General features: G+C 38.7%; 1 protein-coding gene and 2 non-coding genes across 3 annotated transcripts in view; 2 read left to right on the forward strand and 1 right to left on the reverse strand.

The window, feature by feature from the left end:
• LOC128379480 (NACHT, LRR and PYD domains-containing protein 3-like) overlaps positions 1 to 24,252 on the reverse strand; it is a 163,609-nt gene that overhangs the window by 77,816 nt on the left and 61,541 nt on the right. The window lies entirely within an intron of this gene.
• Positions 330 to 402, forward strand: trnak-cuu (transfer RNA lysine (anticodon CUU)). The gene has a single exon. It is a non-coding gene; the product is annotated as a tRNA-Lys (tRNA).
• trnak-cuu (transfer RNA lysine (anticodon CUU)) lies at positions 2,144 to 2,216 on the forward strand. Its single transcript has one exon. It is a non-coding gene; the product is annotated as a tRNA-Lys (tRNA).

Consider the following 24,252-nt stretch of genomic DNA (forward strand, 5'->3'; position numbering starts at 1 on the left):
AAAATATATTTTTAAATAATTTTAATCACTGTATTAAAATATAAGGCATAAATAATATTTTTTTCGTTTCATGTGTCTACAGACAGTTTGACCAGATATGGGAAACTGTTGCCTAAAAATTAGGATGAATATGAATTTACAAAAAAAAAAAGAAAAAAAGATGAATAAAGGAAACTGTCGAAACTCAAAACAATATTTTATCTAAAGACGCAACCTGTAGGTTTCAGTATGTCTTTAAAGAAGGAAAGATAAGTAGAACGTTAGAAGAAGACAACTATACCACAGCGCCCCCAACAGCTAAATTGCCTCATGATCCACGGTATGACGTAGCCCGGCTAGCTCAGTCGGTAGAGCATGAGACTCTTAATCTCAGGGTCGTGGGTTCGAGCCCCACGTTGGGCGCTACCTTTTGACAATAACACAAGCTCATTATAACTTTTGTACTTTGACAAACTATTTTATATGTATAAAAGCCTAAGCTATAAACAATACTAGTCACCACACACCTTCACTTACTCTCACCAACTGCTGCCGATAAAAAACTCCTACTGATAGCTGCATTTTGATTTGAAGTGTGCATTGTTTATCAACTACGTCATGTGTGAGCGTCGCGAGCTAAAGGCGGGCACCTGCCAAACCGCTTGCTGCATTACCTGCGAAAATTAAGAGACAGAAGAAGTGCACAGTTGAGCATGTTGCCAGACACCATAAAGACATCAGGGATTCAAACCAAGTCTGAAAAAACATCAGTAAGGCTTATAAGTGAAGCAATGAATGTTGTCCCTGTGGCCAAAGAACTACAGTCAGAAGTCCACAAACTGTTGAAACTGTTTTTCACGATCCCCGTCACTACAGCATCAGCTGAAAGATCTTTCTCAACACTTCGCCGTATCTTTTTAAAAAAAAATTGTTTTTAACACTTCGCCGTATCAAAACATACCTGCGTTCAACTATGACACAGACAACACTTAATGACTTGATGTGCAGGCGCAGCCACATACACCGAGACATGACTGCTGTTGTAAAGGAATTCATCCAGCAAAATGAGCGACGCAGACTTCGGGAGGTTCAAGGACCACTAACGTAGGTCAGTTTTTTTTTTACATAACCTACATGTCATTTTCTGTGGTATGGCTGGAGTAGGCCTGTTGTGTTGCTTACTTTTCATTTAACTGCGCTTGTTTTGTTGTTGGTGTATGTGTGTGTATGTGTGTGTGTGTGTGTGTGTGTGTAAGAGAGAGAGAGAGAGAGAGAGAGAGAGAGAGAGAGAGAGAGAGAGAGTGTGTGTGTGTGTGTGTGTTTGCGCGCGCGCGATGTTGATTTAGATTCAAGGCAGCAAGATGAGTTTTGGTTGTAGACTGGACTGGATGTACTTTGTTGTTTGCTATAGTTTCATCTGTGCGTTTAAGTGTAATAGGCTTGGCCTGTTGTGTGTGAATGTTAGAGTTGGATCAGAGGGGTTAATCTGAGCAAGCCTGTGCGTGTTCATCATGTAGCCTACTGTAGATGTGACTGTGTGGTGTCGGAATAAAAATGCGTTTTTGCGGTCCATGCTACATACAGTAGATCTCTCTCTCTTTATGCATTTGTATAAATCTGGTAGGCTACTCATATCATCATATATCTTTCATAATTTTAAAAATGTCTCAAGAATAGCTGAGCTGTGATCGGTTTATTGATCCTGACGATCATCAGTCAGTGTGTTCAGCTGGAATTTTATGATTTAATGTCCCAGTTTTTAATAAGGTTCGACTAGCCTATTTAATGCCGCAGCGGAAAAGCTAAAACATGTAATTTACAGATCAAATAATGTTTTGATTCTGGATGGTCATCTTAAAACCGACAAGTATGTGTGGGTGTTTGATCAGGATTTTTGTGACAGGATCTGTACCATAAAATGACTTTACAATTGTTGTTGTTGTTGCTGTTGCTGTTACTGTTACTGTTATTATTAGGCTAGTATTTACATTTGTTGATTTAAGGTTGAAAAAGTCCACAGATGTTTCTATGTGTCAAAAAAGAAGTAAAAAATACACGATAGACAGCAGCAAACATGATCAGGATTATAGATCTATATGTACTAAACCGATTTAATACATGTTTTGACGCTGACTCATAACCACCACAAGATGGCATTGTAGCCGCCCGGCTAGCTCAGTCGGTAGAGCATGAGACTCTTAATCTCAGGGTCGTGGGTTCGAGCCCCACGTTGGGCGACACGTTTTGATAGGCAGATAATATCATATGCACCTATTGATATAATAATGGTAGTGAGCAAAGAAAAGTGGGCAGCTAATGGTAATGATGTAGCCGTTGTCTTATTCGAAATAATGTATGTTTGCTGTGAGATAATGTGATTTCAAACCAGTGATGTTAAATTTTCATTTAGATAAAAATATAGATATCTCCATCTAGTGGTCGATAGCTGTTATTGCAAATAATAAGACAACATGAGAAGAGCAGCCATCATAATCGTCATCTCTATTTATACATCCTATTTTATTTCTTCAACCATATGTCATGTTAGGTTATTTATTGTGTCACGTACATAAACCAACAAACATGATACAACAAAACAAAAATACCCACACAAAAACACATCTACAGTTTTTATAATCATCCAGCCAGATGAAATGTTAAAATGACTGATTAAAGGGTTCTGCCATTAAAAGATCATATACTGCAATATAACATTATCATTAAATCACATGACAATATGTTTTATTTAGTGGAACAGAGCCATTGTTAATGTTAGCAGTTCTGTAACAAATCAAAATGTTTTCTTTGAAAAAGGACTATTAAGATTAAGACTCTGATTCAGCCACTTTATCACACTTTCATTGTGGTTTTGAACTGTGACGCTTTGGCTTCATGCTTGGAAAATTAATCTTCTACTACTAGCAGATTTCTTGCAGACTGCATCAGTTCTTCTTTCAGGATTTCTCTCTTTTTCTCTCTTTTTGTTCGTTTCATCCTCCAACCCTCACAAGCATTCCAAGACCTGCTGCAGAGAAGCATCCTCACAGCATGATGCTACCACCATCACCATACCTCATTCTGGGTATGATAGTGAGAAGCAGAGAAGACAGAAAATTGGAATTTCCTCTTTTTTTTCTGTGTGGCACTGCTCTTAATGTGTGTAAAGAGACTGGATATTTAGGCCATTCCATAACCAATGAACTATCAGATGATAAGGACATTTACAGACAGTGTGGAAAGTTATATGCACAAGCAAACATGTTGGCGTAAATGTAGTGTGTTCAGTGACTGTGAAGACTCCACTTTTTAAAGCTGTCTGTACCCCACTACTGCCCACCTGTGGCATTACTACAGAAAAAGCAGCATTCAGAGACTCACAGTGGCTTATGATGACAGCATGAGGCTGCTGCTCAAGTCAAATGTTTAATATTGTTCCTACTACCTGCTGTAATGTGAAATCTTATATATATGCAGATTATGTGATTCTGCTAACAGTATTATTTTGACTTTAACCAACCCTGAGCTGAGTTCTGCCAGGTTCTCATCTAGACTGTGGAACTATCAGTCTTATAGCCTGAATGCACATGTCTGATCGGTGTGGAATGTCTTTCTTAGATATTGTCTGTTTCTTTATTTATTGTCTATCTTTTATACTCTTTATAAGGATGCACCGATTTAAAATAAGAATTTGGCTGATAACCAATACCAATACTGCTTGTTTTAAAGTAATTCAGCCAGCCCATCATTACACTATTGTTAAATGAGATTATGTTTAATCACTTTAACAAGAAATTATTTTCCCCTTTAGCTTTTGGGGATGGCAGGTTTACAGCCTCTTTCCATTTCTTACTGATTGATGTGAACTGGACTTCATGGGATGTTACTGACCTGAACGTGTTCTTAAATCCATCCACTGGCTTGTTCTTTTCAATCACCTTTTTACTACGTTGCCTGAAGTGTTCCTTTGTCTTCATTGTGGAGTTTTTGCCACGATACTGACTCACAGATACAGTCATATGAAAAAGTTTGGGCACCCCTGATCATTTTCAATATTTTCCTTTATAAATCATTGGTTTTTCGGATCAGCAATTTCAGTTAAATATATCATATAGCAGACAAACACAGTGATATTTGAGAAGTGAAATGAAGTTTATTGGATTTACAGAAAGTGTGCAATAATTACTTAGTAGGCAGGTGCATAAATTTGGGCACCCCAACAGAAAAATTACATCAATATTTAGTAGATCCTCCTTTTGCAGAAATAACAGCCTCTAAACGCTTCCTATAGCTTCCAATGAGGGTCTGGATTCTGGTTGAAGGTATTTTTGACCATTCTTCTTTACAACACATCTCCAGTTCAGTCAGGTTTGATGGTTTCCGAGCATGGACAGCCCGCTTTAAATCACACCACAGATTTTCAATAATATTCAGGTCTGGGGACTGAGATGGCCATTCCAGAACGTTGTACTTGTTCCTCTGCATGAATGCCTTGGTAGATTTTGAGCGGTGTTTAGGGTCGTTGTCTTGTTGAAGTATCCAGCCCCGGCGCAACTTCAACTTTGTCACTGATTCTTGAACATTGTTGGCAAGAATCTGCTGATACTGACTGGAATCCATGCGACCTTCAACTTTAACAAGATTGCCAGTACCTGCACTGGCCACACAGCCCCACAGCATGATGGAACCACCACCAAATTTTACTGTGGGTAGCAAGTGTTTGTCTTGGAATGCTGTGTTCTTCTTCCGCCATGCATACCGCCCCTTGTTATGTCCAAATAACTCAATTTTAGTTTCATCAGTCCACAGTACCTTATTCCAAAATGAAGCTGGCTTGTCCAAATGTGCTTTAGCATACCTCAAGCGACTCTGTTTGTGGCATGTGCGCAGAAAAGGCTTCTGCCGCATTACTCTCCCATACAGCATCTCCTTGTGCAAAGTGCGCTGAATAGTTGAACGATGCACAGTGACACCATCTGCAGCAAGATCATGTTGTAGGTCTTTGGAGCTGGTCTGTGGGTTGAGCTTGACTGTTCTCACCATCCTTCGCCTCTGCTTATCTGAGATTTTTCTTGGCCTGCCACTTCGGGCCTTAACTAGAACTGTGCCTGTGGTCTTCCATTTCCTCACGATGTTCCTCACAGTGGAAACTGACAGCTTAAATCTCTGAGCTAGCTTTTTGTATCCTTCCCCTAAACCATGATGTTGAATAAGCTTTGTTTTCAGGTCATTTGACAGTTGTTTTGAGGCTCCCATGTTGCCACTCTTCAGAGAAGATGCAAAGAGGAGAACAACTTGCAACTGGCCACCTTAAATACCCTTTCTCATGATTGGCTTCACCTGTGTATGTAGGTCAAGGGTCAATGAGCTTACCAAACAAATTTTGTGTTCCAATTATTAGTGCTAAAGGTATTCAAATCAATAAAACAACAAGGGTGCCCAAATTTATGCACCTGCCTACTTTTGTTTAAGTAATTATTGCACACTTTCTGTAAATCCTATACACTTCATTTCACTTCTCAAATATCACTGTGTTTGTCTGCAATATGATATATTTAACTGAAATTGCTGATCCGAAAAACCAATGATTTATAAAAGAAAATCTTGAGAATGATCAGGGGTGCCCAAACTTTTTCATACCACTGTACATATTTATACTGCAATCAATCCTTGACAGCATGCAGGTGATCTCCATCCCACTAATTATATGGCACTGTATTTCTTATTTTATCCTGGCCTAAAAATATATTGAAATTTGAAGGCACAGAGTCTAAAAAGATCTCCAAATTCCCAGAAAAAAGTGTGAAAGACTCTGAAATATAAATATTTCTTGCTCTTTTATAACAGCCAACACTGAGATGAGAGACAGAGTCCTGCAGAAATTCAGAAAGATGGAAAATATACACTCAGAGAGAAAATGATCAGGGGTGGACAGGCTGCAGTGTAATGATTGGCTTTTGACTTGGTGCTGACTCAACAGAAAAAAATAGATCATCATCATCATCCTCATTTGTCTCAGATGGCCTGGCTTTCATCAGACCAGGTGTATGTAAACACACACACACACACACACACACACACACACATACACACACACACACACAGAAAGTAAGAAAAGACGGGGAACTCAGACTGTTTGATTTGGCATTTGTTGCTGCGGTGTCTCTGTGTGTGTGTGTGTGTGTGTGTGTGTGTGTGTGTGTGTGTGTGTGCATGTGTGTGATGGCGGGGGTCATGTGGTTAAGTTCTTTAAGTGAGGAGTCTTTACCGTGCCAAAGAGTGGGAAAAAAATTGATTAAAAAATATTGTAGTAGGTCATTACCCTACTTGGGCTGATTTTCTGATCTGTCAATCAAACAACATAGGTGGGACTTGCCATTTCTCTGTAACATCTCATTGGACCCTCATGACAAAACTGATATATTTTCTCCTGCTCTGATGTTATAATGTGCCTTATTCACTGCCTGCCTGGATTATATACTGCACTAACAACGCAACACTCACTGCCATTGGCTGGAGGAAATTAGCATGTGGCAGCTGACTGGCCAGGGTTTTGACAGTGACTGATTGGCCTCCAAGTGATTGGGTAATTAAGCTCTGATGTCACCGAATGTGGGTTGGGTGAGAGAGAGAGAGAGAGAGAGAGAGAGAGAGAGAGAGAGATAGTGTCAGTGTGTGTGTGAGAGAGAGAGTGGGAGGGACAAAAAATGGGAAAGAGACCCAGCACTAACATGGGAGAGAGAGAGAGAGAGAGAGAGAGAAAGAGAAAGAAAGAGAGAGAGAGAGAGAGAGAGAGAGAGAGAGAGAGAGAGAGAGAGAGAGAGAGAGAGAGAGAAAGCAAAGCAGTGTATGTGGTATGTTTGTGGGTGTGTATGGTGGGCGTGTGTAACGTAGAGTTGCCAATCATCAAGCGCTTAAACAAAAAGCCTCATTATTCTTCTGGAGCATAAATAAAGTGATTGAATTATAGTGGTGTTTACTGGCTGGTTGCTGTTGGTTTGATTTTAAGTGAAAAATGGATGGAATGATGGAAAATATCCAAGAAAAAAAAAGGAGCGAAAACATCGCCATAGACTCAAGTCTGCAAACCATCAAACGATATTTAAATAAAACATTCATCTAATACCTCTTTGATTCCCTGAAAGCCGTCTTACATTACAGCCATTTTGTTCTACATCGTCGAGTTTTGCTTGCTGTGTACCCCATATTTCAGTATTAGTAGATACGTACAGTAGGGTATAGGGTTAGTTTTTGATTATAGCAGCATAATAAACACTCTACACATGAGATCAATCTCCTAAAGGCTGGTAATAATCTAGCCTTTTTCTTATTGTCGACCAATCGCATTAAAAGACCAAAAACAATACTTTCTCTGTGGTATGTGAGCGGATATCTTAGTTTAGCATGCTAACACGCTTAACTAAAATGGTAGACATGGCAAACATAAATCGCAATATAAATTTGTCATTGTGAGCATGTTAGCGTGCTGGTGTTAACTGAAAGCAATGCAAAGCAACTGCTATGCATTATTATGCGTTCCAGTTGTATTCGGAAGTCAGCATTTACGAGTTCCCACTTGGAAATTTCAACTGGAACGGCCCTGAAGTCGGACGAACCTCGCCAGCCCTGACCTCAAAATCCAAGATGGTAGTCCTGTGCATTAACAGTGTGTCTCATTAAATCACTCATCTACACAGCACAGTCCAACTTCTATCTGTGGATGTTTTTTATGCTGTTAATACGCAAAAAAATACAGCAAAATAGCTAATCTGGCTAGAACTGGTTTTCTGACTTCTAAACTGGAACAATAAAAACTTGGATGTGATGCCATTCCCAGCTCCGACTTCCAACATCCAACATAAATGGAATGCAGCATTAGTAGAGCTTCACAGAGCTGCTAGCATGGCTAACAATTTTTTGGACAGCAAGGGAACTCTGCGGCACAGAGAAATAAGTTATATGAACTTTTCTACACAGACAGTACTCAGTAGGATCAAGTAATTGTTTGTTTTTGTCTTTTCATAGGACGTGTAGACAATGAGAAAAAAAAGACACCAAGAGAGACATTGGAAACACTTCTTAAATCACAGACTACAAGGTCAGAAGAAACTACTATAGCAACTAAGCTATTAGCAATGGTGCATAGAATCATCGGTGTCTCTGAGCACTACAACCATCAAGATGTCTTGCACAGTCTATCCTATAGGCCAACAAGTCCCTAAAGATAACGGTTTAGCCCTTCACAATGGAAGGCAGAGCTGGCTTTATAATAACTTCGGGGAAAAGCTGGCATATGAAACGTATCTTAAGAACTTTTCAATCAGTCAGTCAGTATCTATCTAGATATATCTATCTTAGCCTGGTTTATGTGACTTTAAACCCTGTATTGGAGGTTAGAGAAAGGATATCAAGAATATAAACATTTAAAGCATGTTAAGCTATAGTTTGTCCTCACCCTGAGATAACTCCATTTTCCATTTGGCCTCTCTGTCTGACTCAATGTTCTGGCTTAAAGGCCTATGAGTCAGTGTAACATTAGACAACATTATTCTACCAAGCCTGTCGGATGTCAAGGCTAATTAAATGCTTTGGGAAATCTCATGAGTGATTGTTCTGTCTCTGTTGCCGTGATATTGTAATGTCTTGTAGCATGACTTAAGCTTTATTCTTAAAGCAACGGTGTAATATTACAGTGCCTAGGTGACGTTTCAGCTTTCCATTAGGCCAAATGTTCTGTCTGCAAACCGTCACCTTTAATGTGATGTGGAAATGTAATTATGTTATTTTTCTACAGCAGGCTCCAGCTGGAAGCCTGGCTGTAAAAATTAATTAGCACCTTCAAAAACGCCAAGCCTCCGACATCATAAGCAGACAAGTGATGGCAGAAGAGTCACTGCCAACAACAGCCGGCAGCCGTGACCTCCAGAAACTCCCAGAGACCCCAAGAAAGACTGCATTAAAGGAATAGTTATTTTGGCCATTGTGCTCATTCGTTTTCTTACAAAGAGTTAAATCAGAGGATCAGTACCACTCTCATGTCTGTATTGTAAATACAGCAGATGGTTAACTTAGCTTAGCATAACAAAATAACCTGGCTCTATCCAAAAGTAACAAAATACTAGCTCAGTATTTAAGCCATACAAAGACTAACCTGTAAAAATGACAATTTGTTTATAGTGTTAAATGTGAAAGGCTATTTCTTGGAGTCAGTTCCTGAAGTCTTCACTGGTTGCCTAGCAACTTGTTTAAATTTGTCTTTTGCCCAACTTTATGCTAAGACAGTCTACCCAGCTGCTGGATCCAGTTCCATACTGTACACATGACAGTGGTATTGATCCTATTTAAAACGTGAAGAAGAAAAAAGTGAATAAGCATATGTACCAAAATGTCAAACTATTCCTTTAATACACCTTCCAGAAAGACCTGCAGAAACTTGTTCAAACATCTGTAAATCTCTGAAAACCTTCAGAAAATTGTAAACCTCTAGGTATTTCCAAAACTGCTTCTCAAAGACCTTTTTGGACGTTCATATACAGATGCTAACAAAACCTTTGACAGACCTAGAGACCTTCAAAAACCCTTGACAACCTACAGACACCTGTCCAAATGACAGAATCAGAAAACTCCATACATGTCCAAAGACCCCCAGAGTTGTAGAAGTCTCTAGATCCTACTGTATGATTCTTTCACAGTTGTCCATCGATGGAAAGGTTTGACACTCACTTTCTGTCTCAGGTCAGATTTGGGTGGTGCAGGCCAAAAATTGGGCCTCATCGCCGAACTCCCATCATTCTTCATTCAGCAACGAAAAAGAGAAACACAACACATGGCCTTTATAGCACTGGGCTGCACGCCTCCTTTTCAAATAAATAGACACTAAATAAATATAACCCAAGTCTTGGCTGGAGCAAAGCGAGGGGCCTCTTATGCCACCATCTGGCCAAAGATCGTCTATGTTCCACAAGATTAATCACTCAATATTAAAAAGCCATCCCACCTTACCCTGTGCACACACATATATTGCTCCTTGACTTCATAAAACTACTTTGACAACTTATACCTACATACTGACAACCTGCCTACTGTACATAACACTGTAAACTTATGTTCCAGTCCAGCAAAACAACAGTTTGGTATCGTTATCGGATTTAACAATCTCCCTTCAGGGGTATATCCACAGTGAGAGCAGAGGAATTCCTTTTAAGTCTTAAACTAACGTAACTACTTTGTGCCAAAATATCAATGTCAAATAACGTCTAACAAGATTCAAGATAATGTTGGTTTTTTTGGAGGGTTTTCTTTTCAGTTTGTATTTTAAAGTACTTATGAGAAAGTTTGGGGTAAAATCAGGGTTTGAAAATTGAAACTTTATTTTATCCTTTAAACCTGAACCTCTACCTCATGTTAGATTTAAGTGTAGTTCTAACCTCAAAACGTATGTATGAGGTCTAGAAAATAGACGTGATTCTTTAGAATCTGCTATACTAGGTGGAACCTTTTAGACCCATGAGACAGCAAAAATGCAGATTTAGTATAGGATACATACACACACACATTATAAATGATGCCCCTGTGCTTGAAAAAACAAACGGGTTCCATGAAGGATCTCAGAGCTCTGATTGGAGAAACACAAAACCAGCCAACAGAAAAACACGCAGCTGCAATTAGCAGCAGAAAAACCATTTATCCCAGTGTGAAAGTAAACATATAGAGACAAGTTAGTGAAAATAGAGGGGAGGGACTGTGGGGAGGGCGGATGATAAAGCCAGAAAGCAGGGTTGTGCTTCAGATTAACCATACAGAAAAACTGTATGACTTTTTAAATGTCCCAGTAATGCCAAAACCCCAAAGCTCTCTGCTTGAGTTTTTCCTGATAATTCTTTTGCACATATTCATTAATACAGCTGATTTTCTATTCTAGTGGGTCAATAATGCTACACTGTATTGAATAATTTTACATGAAAAAAAAAAAAAATTGAAGCAACTTTTTTGTTATACAATGACCTATTTTGACCACAAGGTGGTGCAAAAAGCCTGTTCACAGACAATTCATTTGAGATACTGGTCACTGTTCTCTGATGGTCCTTATAAGTGTTTACTACACACACAAACACACATATAATACAATATGGGCCAGCAATTGCCTTCGTATCTGAAAAGAGCTATATGAATACAGGTGCCATTTGTCATACTGTGGAATCATTTATTGCTATCTTGCACATGTGAGCATGGTATTATTCTCACAGCATATGCTATTTTATTCTATTGTAGGAAACTTTCCGTTGACCAGGGTTAACCCTCACATACTTTTCACTGTCAAATTTGACCCAGTATTACATTTGAGAGCTGTAAAAACACTCTATACACATTTCTTTTAGCCGGAATTTTCCTAATGTGAACCACAGTATGCAAAAATGGAAATAAAATGCATAATTTTAAATTTTTTGTGCAGCCGATACACATTTTTATCTATGAAAATTTACAAAAAAATAAGAATAAAATAAAAATCAGCATTCAAACATGTTAATGTATTCATCATATTCTATAAAATGTTCTTCTGGACCATAAAACAGTGGTGGTAAATGTCTTTTTTTCACAGAAGGATTAATCAAACATTTATTTATGACTGATGGGGCATTTATGAATGCAAATTAGTGTAGAGACTAATTATGAGTTAGAATATGAACAGTATGTGTGGGTTAACAGATGATAATTATCCTTCCAGACTCACTCTGGCTCATTTGCTGTATATGTCTGTTGATCAGTGTGCTTGACAATCAAACTTAGAGTTCTAATACAGGTCAGTTTACTAGTCATAAAGTGCACTACTCACTCATTTACAGCTGTGTAGTGTCCTCTGTACTTTATATGAGATGATAATCCAGATGATGTCATCAGGGTTATTGATTGCATCCAGTGAACTTGATGATAGGTACTAAAAGTCAGAGCATCTCTCTTGCCCCTTGATGCTTTTATGGACTTGAGTACCAATTTAAAGTGCATGACTACATACTGAACAGCAGTTAACAATCATGGATGCAAAAGCAGCAGTAGTGTAAACTAACTAATCACTCTTACAGTCATGTTAGCTCATGTGGTGGTAACTGCTTGTGTACATTTCTGTTATTTAACAAATGTGTCCACTTGGTAGTTTTAATCTCTTCCTCAAAACCCAAAAACATTCCCTTTTCAAAATTTAAAAAGTGTTTGTGTGTGCGCGCATGTGTGTGTATGTGTTTTAAAGGAGAGGGCGTGGTTAATAGAAAATTGGTCAAATTCATCATTGCAATGTTGTTACCATGACGTTGCTATGTGTTGTTGAGACAACCGTGGCGCCTTGGTCAGCTTTGATCATACTGACCATTTTGTCACACACAAACACACACACACATGCAGACGCACAAACGTGTTGTCAAGTGCTTCTCAGTACTTGTCAGAGTGGCATTCACCCACATTTTCAGTTTCACACGCACACACACAGGCTTTCAAATGCTTCTCACTGACTGTTTAAGGCTAACACACACACACACACACACACACACACACACACACACACACACACACACACACACACACATCTGAATGGCTGTCAGTTCTGCTTGTCTAAAGTGACCAAAGGGTGTCCAGAACAAATGGGGGAGTGACAGGCCTCTCTGATTGGTCATGGCAGACTTTGACTGACGTGTGATGGCAGCTGGGTGGAGTGTGTGTGTGTGTGTGAGAGCTGCGCCGTCTCACAGCAGAGTCTGGTGTGTGTGGTTTTAAATGTGTGTGTGTGTGTTGTGCTGTTGTTACTGAGCATCGCAGACTACACAAGATAACAAAGAAAGAAAGTCAGAAGTTGTTTGAATGTATCTGACAAAAATCTGTTTGTTTTTTTTAAACTTCTATCTGCATTGGGTTGATGCAAATTTACACTTTAAATGATTTTTGTTCTTCAACTAACATTTTAACTGCTGACAGTGCAGACTTGAGAGTTCAGCATCCTGACACAACCCTGTGTTTGTCTAAAGTAGGGGTGTCAAACTCATTTTAGTTCAGGGGCCAGATACAGCCTGATTAGATCTCAAGTGGGCCGGACCAGTAAAACCATTGCATAGTAACCTATTAATAGTGTACAATATATATTACATATTATAACTTTACTGCAATAAACCATCTAGGGTTACCCCGGTCAGAGATACTGATAAAAATGTGTCCAAGCCCACCTAGATGAACTTGTCCTTCACATCTGAATCATGTTGCAAGTCAGTTATGTCAAGTTGGACGTCCACAGTCAGATCAAAAGCTTTGATTGTGAATGGTGAGTGAAAATAAGTGAAAAAAGCAGTGCATTTTATTGAAAAACTGGAATTTTCACATTTGCAAAGTTATCCAGTAGGTTGGATCGGACATCCCTGGTCCAAATCTTCAGGCTTGGGACAGACTCAGGTTGTTTAATTTTCAAATGTAAGTAAACAAGAACATTCTCTCTTTTTGAATTCAAATAAAGTGCAAAAGTAATAGGCCTACATTTACAGAAAATTTCAGTAAAGGTTTTACAGGGAAACGCTATTATTTTATAGATTTGTCTTGTATAATTACAATTAAATACCTTCAATAAAGTGATAACAGTAAAAGTTCTACAAAGAAACACTGTTATTTTACTTCAATAAAGTGTAAACACATGCTCAAGATTGTGAAATAAAGTACCATCTAAATAAAATATTAAATTATTCAATTTTTGTAGAATTATTGTGGGCTGAAACTAAATTAGAATGTGCAGAAGTCCCCAATGATTCAGTGAAGGCTAAAATATTATGAGCTTGTTGTGACAAGGCACAAAAACCTCTAACCTACCTCTTAATCTGAAACATACATCTGCATATGTATGTCATCAGATGGTAGTCAGTGGGTTCTGAGATTGCCTTCCTGTATTGCCGCCTGTAGAAAGTCTCAATTGCTTTCATCTACATTATGCATGGTAAAAAATCTAATTTGATACTAATCCTTCTGTAAATCCTCCCAGCTACATGCTTTGAATTATGACTTTTTATTTATCCATCTGTATTCACAATGCAGTCTGGACACAATGAAAGGATGATGACGATGTACAATGAAGAAAATAATAACTTTATTTACATGGTGCTTTTCCAAACAATGTTCGGAAATGCATATTAATAACTTATTCGGAAGATGATGATGGTAGTGATAATGGTGGTGTGATTGATAAATCTGTGCATATGTATGTGGGGCAAACTGATTGAGTGTGTACTTTCACCTATAAGTGCTGTGTGTGTGTGTGTGTGTGTATGTGTGTGCGTGTGTAATTCATGAGCAAAATACAACTAATTGCAACCACTTGTTAAAAGCTGAGGTCTGCATCTCTTCTTATGTCATATTACACACACACACACACACACACACACACACACACACACACACACACACACACACACACACACACACACACAGACATATACACATATACACACACACGCCACAGTAAGTCATTATTCCCAGCATAACCGTAATCATTAACCTACAACTCTTTGAGACACATATATTACACACACACACACACACACACACACACACACACACACACACACACACACACACACACACACACACACACACACACACACACACACACACACACACAATCATGTTCAACCTAATCATGAGCCAGTGTTCATTTATAATCAATCTCAGACTCTTGACACTAGTTGTAAATAAACAGACCTGTGTGTGTGTGTGTGTGTGTGTGTGTGTGTGTGTGTGTGTGTGTGTGTGTGTGTGTGTGTGTGATTTCCATATGGCCTGGTGTGGAATGGGAAGCAGGAAAGTAGTCTCGGCATCTATCCATCACTTTGACCGTGCCACAATCCACGTGCCGTGATTTGCCTACTCAATCTGTGTGTGTGTGTGTGTGTGTGTGTGTGTGTGTGTGTGTGTGTGTGTGTGTGTGTGTGTGTGTGTGTGTGTGTGTGTGTGTGTACATGTGTATATTACCCCCTCTGATTGGTTGTAATGTTTAACACATGGCTGTCATGGTGGAGCTCACTTTCCCACCGCCACACACTCACACACATTTAAACAGACCTCAGTATAACCAATCGTCTACACCTGGTCAATGCTGAGTAGTATGGATTGAGGTTCCTCACTCAGGGGCATCAAATGCTGACAGTTGACTCAATGACAGTCACAACCAGTCTGAGGATATGAACATGTGACTTTCCAGGTTAGAGCATGAGTCAAACTTTTTCCTAAATAAAGGACTTATCTGCATTTCAACCGCAGGAACCCTTGTGTTTTGACTCGTAGCCCATTGATCCTTCCCTTTGTAACTGTTTAGAAGCTTTAGTTTGCAACTAACAAGCACGGAAGGAAACCAGCAAGTCCTCCAAATTCAACACCAAAATACGTTGTTTGACCATGTGACTCCAGAAGGACACATAGGAGCGTTTTCTAATCTGGTGCCCCTATTGGCAGTAATCAGCAGGACAACATTTGTTTATGCTTTCCAAACCTTTTACACATCACTGTTAAAAAATAATGATGTTTTAACCTCCTCCGACCCTGCATCCTTATACGGGGACATTACATTTTGGGCTTGCTGGATCTTATACTTCATTCTGCTGAACTTTGTCCTTGTTCGTACACACTTTTTTATGCCACCTAGTGTTAGCAAAAGCACAATACAGTGTAAAAATCAGTGTCAAACGAGATGGCAGGCATCTTGGCCAAATAAATGAACTGTGGATCTCTAGATAAAAGTGGACTAGGTACAAAACTTTATAAAATGTTATGGTTGAAACTATTTTAGCAACAGCAACAAGCTACTACACTGCTAATCAGAAAGTTCTTTGAGAACATTGGGACTTTATTGTCATTGATGTAAATGTAGGGTAATAAATCGTTTTATGCACTGGTGAATTAGTTGTGTTATACAGTAAAATAAACCGATTGTCCCTATATTAGGACGCAAGGACAATGCTTAGTTTTTGTACTTCAGGTCCTACTAATCCAAAATATATAGGAGAAATTGAAAATGTCATGGTTACGATTATAAGCACAGGGTTAAGGTTGGGGGACAATCATGATGTTGGTTCTTGGGGGGACTGTCCTGACTCACAGTTGGGGATCTGGTACTTGTGGTTGGGGGCAGGGGACAAGCAACGGTCTCCAGTTGCAGGGTATGCTGTCTGGTTATGCCATCTATTCAACACACCACCTCCAAATGAGGAATTTGTGAACTTTTATAGACATTATCTGAACTGTACCACAGCTCTAGGTCATACTATGGCTGCTAGATGGCATCTGTCTTACTCAAATGTAATGTTGTGTGTGGGCAACTGATATTACAACATATAGCGTTGTTTTCTTGGGAGGACAGAATCTACAACCTAAGTTCCACTAGTCACTGCAACCACTCCATCTTTCCAATTTATGTTCAAACATCACAGTCACGCTATCAGGTTGATGTGTTTCATCTTGGTCTCACACCAAGTTGTCACTGTTGTGGTCAGTGCTCTAATTTTCTCTGCTCTCCATGGTTCTAGAAATGTGCTGAAAACACAACAAGACAAGAAAGAGAAATGTTCAAAAGGGGGCTCCTTACTCCCTGGAACAATTAGCCTGTTTAAAGTTTAAGAAGTGAATAAGTAATGCTTTGTGTTTTAGGGCATTTATTTCAAGAGAGAAGGATGTTTATCTTTAAAGCCACAGTACTGACATAGTTTGTGTTTGGCAAAACCGCTAAAATTAGCTTTGGTATTAGCAAAATTAACTCAAATTGTGTTTTTTGAAGTGCAGTTGTTTATTTGAGCTCAGTTTATGGAGCTGAAATGGCTACATTTAATGTTAGTTTTCAAAGTCTAAGAACAGACAGTAAGGTTGTTTTTAAAAAAGTGTTTGGTGCCTCGATATGAATTCCTTATGTACCAAAGCAGTAGATAAGTTTGGGGTTTTAAAGCCAAAATATCACAGGTAAACTTAATTGAAAACCTCAGTAATGTCATCAGTGGTATGGGTGATTCATTTTATTGTTTTTATTTGCATTTTAAGGCTGATATTTCATATACTATGCATGTGTCATAGAAAAAATAAAAATAAGGGTGAATGCATACCTTTTTTATTTTCAACAGCATTAATTAGGAGGTAAAGGAGAATGAGCTCTCTCTTTCTCTCTCTCTCTCTCTCTCTCTCTCTCTCTCTCTCTCTCTCTCTCTCTCTCTCTCTCTCTCCCTCTCTCTCTCTCTCTCCATTTTCTTCTCCATCTATTCATTCCCAGATGGACAGATTGTCTCGGTGCTCACCCTGCGGTCACATTTGACCTGGAAGTGCTGTGATTGGTCCAAAGGTCACACGGCTGGCTTCTCATTGGCGGAGAGGTCATTCTGTTGGCCTCCGTAGGTCCCACCCCCATCCATCACTGTCACCATGGCTTCTGTTGACACCATTATTAAAAGTCACTCTGTGTGTGTGTGTGCGTGCATGAGTGTACGTGTGGGTCGATGTCTTTATTTTTGGATTATTTGGCTTGTTTAATGCAGGAAAACCCTCTACTGGGTACAGTCTCCCTGAATGTTGTCCAGTCCCTGTTAGTCAGGGAGTCAGGTCTAAATACTGAGTCAGCTGAGCAGAGCTATGTCTGCCTGTAATACCTTGTAGTATCGTACCAGAGGCTTAAAATTATTGTATTTTGAGGGAAATTATCCTATGCAAGTATAACGAAGAAAACGAAGTCAAATATGTAACGTCAGAAAATGACTTTTTGACACAGCCAAATCTAGCCACATTGTTTAAAACAGGCATGTCCAGACTATTGCATAAAGGATCATGTGGCTGCAGGTTTTCATTCCAACCAAGCAGGAGCACACCAGGTACCAATATAGTAATGTAAAAATACTCCTTTAAAGTAAAAGTCCTGCATGAAAAATCTTACTTTAGTAAAGGAACAATATTATGAGCTTGATGTAGTTAAAGTACTGCAGTATTATGAGTGATGTAATATTACAGTAAAAGTAGTGGTTTGGGAAAGGGAGGGAAAAATCACTATTTGGTGGAGCTGTTAACAACTCATAGACATCTGAAATGTGAGCCTGACTACACACTGTTGTTTGTAAGACGTCAAAAGACAAAAAGGTTGGAAACCACTGGTTTCATCTTTAACAATGTGTTGTATTTTAAAAGCTATGTTATCCATTGTGTCTAATCTTCATCTGAAAAGCAACTAAAGGAGTAAAAAGTACAATATTTCCCTCTTAAATGTAGTGGAGTGGAATTATAAAGTAGCATCAAATGGAAATACTCAAGTAAAGTACAACTTCCTCAGAATTGCACTAAAATAAAATACTTGACTGTCTGTATGTATTACCGTCTCTACAAAAGTCAAAGATGCAGGAAATTGTCAAACTTCTAGAATTTTCCAATATTTTCTCTGTCATTAGTTCTGACAAGTTAATTGTTCATATTAAATAAGCGCATACAGTATCTGCTATGATTAATCAAAGTAAAATGTGCAAAATGAAGTCATAAAATGTGGTTGGCTTGAGTAAACCAGTGGTTAAAAAAAGGTTTTTGTTGATAGATTTTCCTGTGAGAAACTTCCTAAAAATCCACAAATTCAAGTGTTTCCATATGTGTGTAAAGTACAATAGAACAAAGTTATTTCGTTGATAGAAAATAGATTTGTAAATCACATCTACATCAGAAGACATTTTTCATGAGCGTAAAAATATGCTTTCATATCTGTGAACTGATTTTCTGTAGTAATGTTGAGCAAGCAGTCATGTATCATAGGCGTTGAAATCTGTTGCATAAAACAAAGACTTGGACTTCCCCTCCAGATCCAGGCAACACAGCAGCCCTATCAGCAGCCAAGTTCATGCTGAATTATATAATGTTACCCTTATTACAGTAGTTTCCTCACAAAATGTGTTTTCTCACTTTCTCTTCCTATTTGTGTCTTCCTGGTATCTACATCCAAAAACATGTCCAACTACTTTGGTTTCCTTTGGGCCAGGGCTGTTTTTCATGATTCTAGCCAGGACCCTTAATTCCAATTAAGGGAGAACAATATTGTATACTCTATCTATCAGCTGTAGCATTAGGGCTGGGTATCTGGACTCAATATTGATATTGATATCTACCAGAAATAAATCCATACCAAGCAGTATCAAAGCTTCTCCTGTCGAACGATACCTGCAATCGATCCGTTTTGCACCCAGAGCTAGAAAGTATGACTATTTGTATGGACTTGCTCACAGCCAATCAACGCAAACGTGCTTCGATTTAATGCGACTTGTGATTGGCCCACTGCCACAGCAGCTACACCCTGCCTGTGGTGATGAAGTCACAGTCAATTTGAATTATTATTTAAATACATTTGTGTAAAAATCAAATCATTCAGATGTGGAGGAGTGGTGGCATTTTATGCAATTTAATGCTTTTATTCAGTTGATATCAGTATCACTTTAAGGGTACTTGGATTGGTACTGTTATCATAATTTTTTTAATGATACCCAGCCCTATTTAGCATACATTAATATTCAATAGTAGAAAGTAACAAATACATTTACTCAAGCACTGTACAATTCAATAAAATGTTGAGGTACTTGTACCACCACATGATAAGCTTGCACTACATAGTAAACTTGCCTCAAAAGGTTCTCAAAATTGTACTGTATGATGATAAATTCATCTTCACCAAGCTTAAATGTATGTGAACCCCGACAAAAAGACAGTCAAGATGTCTGATTTAAATGTTTAAAGAATAATTTCTTTAAACTTCCCGGAAGGTTTCATTGAAGTAACTGTTCCAAGCCCAAGGAGGGTAAATCATCCAGTGATGTACTTAAGGAAAAGATTTGAGAAAAGTCCAAAAAACACAATACAAACTGGTGTAGTTATCCTGTTACACTTTTGAGGCCAGACTCCTACAGTTGGGTAATACTGGCCTAAATTGTATACAATATAAAGTAGTTAAAACTAGCTCCACCTCACATTGCTATAAAGTATACAAATGATACTCAAGTACTGATTCATTAGTATTAACAATTTTTAATACTACATATTGTATTACAACAGTAGTGTTCTTCCAAACTTTGACACAAAACCATCATTTAAGAAGGAATTTGAATGCCAGACATTTACTTGTAATATTGGTGCTGCTCCTTCCACCACTGATAATATTTAAAACAATAGCGATCTTCCAACTTTGTGTCAGCAGTTCGTTTTTGTCCGTCTGGTGTTTCCACATGGAAATGCTCCTGCGCACCAAGCCAGCTGCATTAAGAAATAATTTTCTCAGTTTGGTGTGGAAGAACTTGACTGATCTCAACCTCATCCAACAGCTTTGGGATGAACTAGAACAGAGATTACAAGCCAGGTCTCATTGCTCAACCAGTGTTGAACATCACTAATGCTCTTGTGGCTGAATGGGAGCAAATCCCTGCAGCCAGGTTCCAACATCTGGTGGAAAGCCTGAAACCAGAAGAGTCTTCCACAGGATGATGTCACAATCAGCCTCAGTCTCATTAAATCAGACAGCAAACACACAGTGAGCGAGCACAGACGCAGCCTGATTTCCTGAGAGGATGCTTCCGATCCAGGCGTCATTCTGGGAATCAACAGTTAATTAAACTGGCGGCCTTCTGTCTGTGTGTACTGTGTGTGTGTGTGTGTGTGTATGCAATCATTTTGTATTTGGGCCTGTGTGCATACATAAATGGCTATACTCCCTCATTTTGCCTATGTTGTACCATATGCTGTCATCTCTTGTGTTTCCAGTGTTGCAGTGGTTCACAAACCTAGGGTTGGGACCTCCCAAGAGCTAATAAGATAAATGATATATCTGAAGGGTCACATGACTGACAGGTTAGCTAAAAAAGATGGTTCTGATTCACTGTTTTCTAGAAGCTTACCTCATTCAATGCCAGGAAAATAGAGTAAGACATGCGAAATAGCAGCTGGAAGTTGGAAATGTGAAAAAAGATTAATCCACTCTTGTGACTCTTGTAATAGGCTAGGATAGTGGAATATATACAGATGAAGTCTCAAGGCAAAAATGACTCTATGGACCAGACTTGATGATTGAGATACTTTATGACTGAAGTTTTGAGGTCTGGCCAGGAATGATACAAATGTCATAATAGTAATGTGGTGAATATAGTGAAGGAAATTTAATCATACTAAAAGGAATACAGAGTAATTTGTGAATGACATAGAAGTTAAGTGATGTCACAGCCCCATGTCACCCAGGTCATTAACCAAAGCCCTATACGTTTAATGAACTGCCAAAGTAGAAATTTGCAGAAACTTGCTGTCGAGCCACAGAAAACAACTGGAAATTACTTCCTTTTGGTAATTGTTACATTTTTCTTTAGCTAAGCTGGAGGTTGCACAGATGTGATTTACCAGGTTTTTTCTAGATTTCTGTAAATTTCCCTTAAAACATTGTTGAATGTAAAAGAAAAGAAGAAGTTATAAGCAAATCTTACTCTTTTCTTCTCCTTTAGAAAATAGAGCCATTTTAAGCACACACAAACACACACACACACACACACACACACACACAAAGCACAAATTGATGTTGTGGCAGTTGGTGGTACAGGATCAATATGTCCTTTGAATCTGCTTATCACACATACACACACACACAAAGTCAGTCTGTCAAACACACACCCACGCCACCCTGTCATTGTCACCATTACATGAAGCTAATCCATTAGCATGTCACTTCCAGGGCTGATAACTTTGTGTTCGTCTTGTGCTTGTGTGTGTGGGTGTGTGTGACCTCCAGATATAGTGCAATAATTATCTTCTCACACCCTGAAACCTAATATGGTATCTTTCTTCAGTTCCCACCGGCAGATTGTGTATCTGAAAGGGGAGAATGATGGAATTCGTAACGCTTATTTAGTGATCGGAAGAATAAAAACACAATACACTAAACCCAAATGCAAGCTAGAAGTGACACATCATCAGTGCACAAGATCTTTAAAAGTGACCCACTGTCCAATCAGCATTGTCCCTGAGCTACATCCAAATCCACAATCTCTAGCAAGCACACTAGTATCAGAAATACAACCAGTGTGCCACAGATAATAGCATTTTTCAGAATTACTGTAGTAAATTAATGGAAGGTAGGAGTATGGTTTGATCTGAATGAATGGACGTCTTTGGGCTTCATAGTCCAGTACACTGTATATGAATATTAATGTGACACAGTTAAGTGTCTTGTCTTTAGCCATAGTTTCTCCACCTATTGTCAATTCAGGAGAAAAAGGATATATACATGGTATGGTACAATAATACAAGTAGTCATTCATAGCCATAATTAAAGGTTTTGTTTAAATAGCATTGAGTTCCAAGTTAAATTTCTACTGACACTATGAGCCTATTAATAACTACCACCACAATTTAAAATACTCAAATTTTGACTGTTATTACCAGAATTATATTTTCTATGCCATGATAACACTCCTTACTTACTTACATTTGTTTCGTATACTTTTTATTTGAAATGCTGAAAAAGAAAGGATTTGATATTTGTATGTGTAAACGGAAAAGGTCTAAAAATGTGCTGAGGCTGACTTTTGGTCACGGCACAATGTGAGAGGGTGGGAATAAATGCACATTTGTGCTGAGAGGCACGATTTGAAGCATCTGTATTTCAGTTTGAGCAAAAAAAATGCACCTATGCCAATAACTTATGATGCTAATACATTACCAAAAAGAAAAAAAAGGGAGTGTGGTTTGGAGAAAAAAATGGAAAGAACTGGGATCAATTAGAGATTCAGGCTGAGCTGTCAACAAATAAGCCGTGTCCCAATCAAGTGGCAAGCTCAGGGTCTGAAAAGTGAAGCAAATGCGAAAATGCCATAAATCTGTATTGTATCTAATGGCCAGCAGGGGGCGACTCCACTGGTTGCAAAAAGAAGTCAGATTGCATAGAAATCTATGAGAAAATATCTACAAAAATTACCTAATTCTCACTTGATTTATCAGATCTGTAAATATTTTCCCAATGAGTTCATGGTCTCAGTCATTCATTTATTTACTGGCTACGTTGGGATTGACTAATCACTATTATGGCAACAATGTTAGTTGAGAGAGAGAGAGAAAGAGAGAGAGAGAGAGAACTTCATTGTCTGTCATGACAGAAAATCCTCTTCGGCATGGCTCAGGACAATAAGAACAACACATAGACACTGAAGTGGCACAGTGCATCAGAGTTCTGTTGATTTACAGTTTGTTTAGAATGTTTATGGCAGTGGGGTGAATGAGTTCTTATAAGTCCTTTTCTTGGCCAGAGGGACTTCTTCAGCTTTTGGTTCTTACTAAAAGACTGTCTAATGAGTCAGCTGTTTAGTTTTTCTGGTAAGTATATTTTATTGTAAGCCTGTTTTTTGATAGCCAAAATTAGTTTTAACACTACGCAACCATAGTGTGTAAATGCACCATGCTAACCAAGTCAGCAGCTAGCATTAGGGTCAGCTCAACCAAAATACCAAATATGGTCACTTGTCATCATTTCTGTCTCCAAAAATCCAAGATGGCGACCATCAAAATGCCGAACTTGAGGCTTCAAAATGGGAGCCCACAAAGTAAGGGTGACGTCACAGTGGCTTTTTATTTATTTTTTTACAGTCTATGGTTCCAATTCAGGGGCCACGTTTTTGAAGATCACAATCTACAATGGCTTGTCCTTCGTAGATTGTGAAGGCCAAACTGTGCTTTGTTAAATGAGACAGTCTGGTCTATGGAAGATTGCTTATTTGCTTCACCAGTGGTTCCCACCCTTACCATTGCGTCACAAAGTGCCGCTCCTGTTGCCTAGCAACCTTGACAGCTGCTGTCGACAATATTATTTTGACTGCCCAGGTCCAGCAGCACAACTGGGGACTCCCTGCTCAACTGAACTAAAATATACATAAACACATTTTCTAATGATTAATATTTAGAACATTGAATTTTAGACTTTTAAGGAACTGCAGACACCTTGTTAGTCCACTTCCACTTGTACTTATATTGTCCATTCTCTGTCTGCTCCCCTCTCCTCTGCCTCTCTCTGCAATCTCATGTCTTTCTTCATGAGCTAGAAGTCTCTCTCTTTCTCTGAAGTGGCTCTGGCTACCAAGGACAGATAGAGCCCCAGACAAATTGTGGCAACTATAATTCTTATTCTTATTCTAACATTTATCTTCCAAAATGAATTAAATCATATATCACAATGGTACAGACACATTAGATATCTTCTTAGGCTAAATCAACAAAGAGCTGGATCAT

This window comes from Scomber japonicus, chromosome 18 (genome assembly GCF_027409825.1).
Source record: "Scomber japonicus isolate fScoJap1 chromosome 18, fScoJap1.pri, whole genome shotgun sequence".
NCBI lineage: Eukaryota > Metazoa > Chordata > Actinopteri > Scombriformes > Scombridae > Scomber > Scomber japonicus.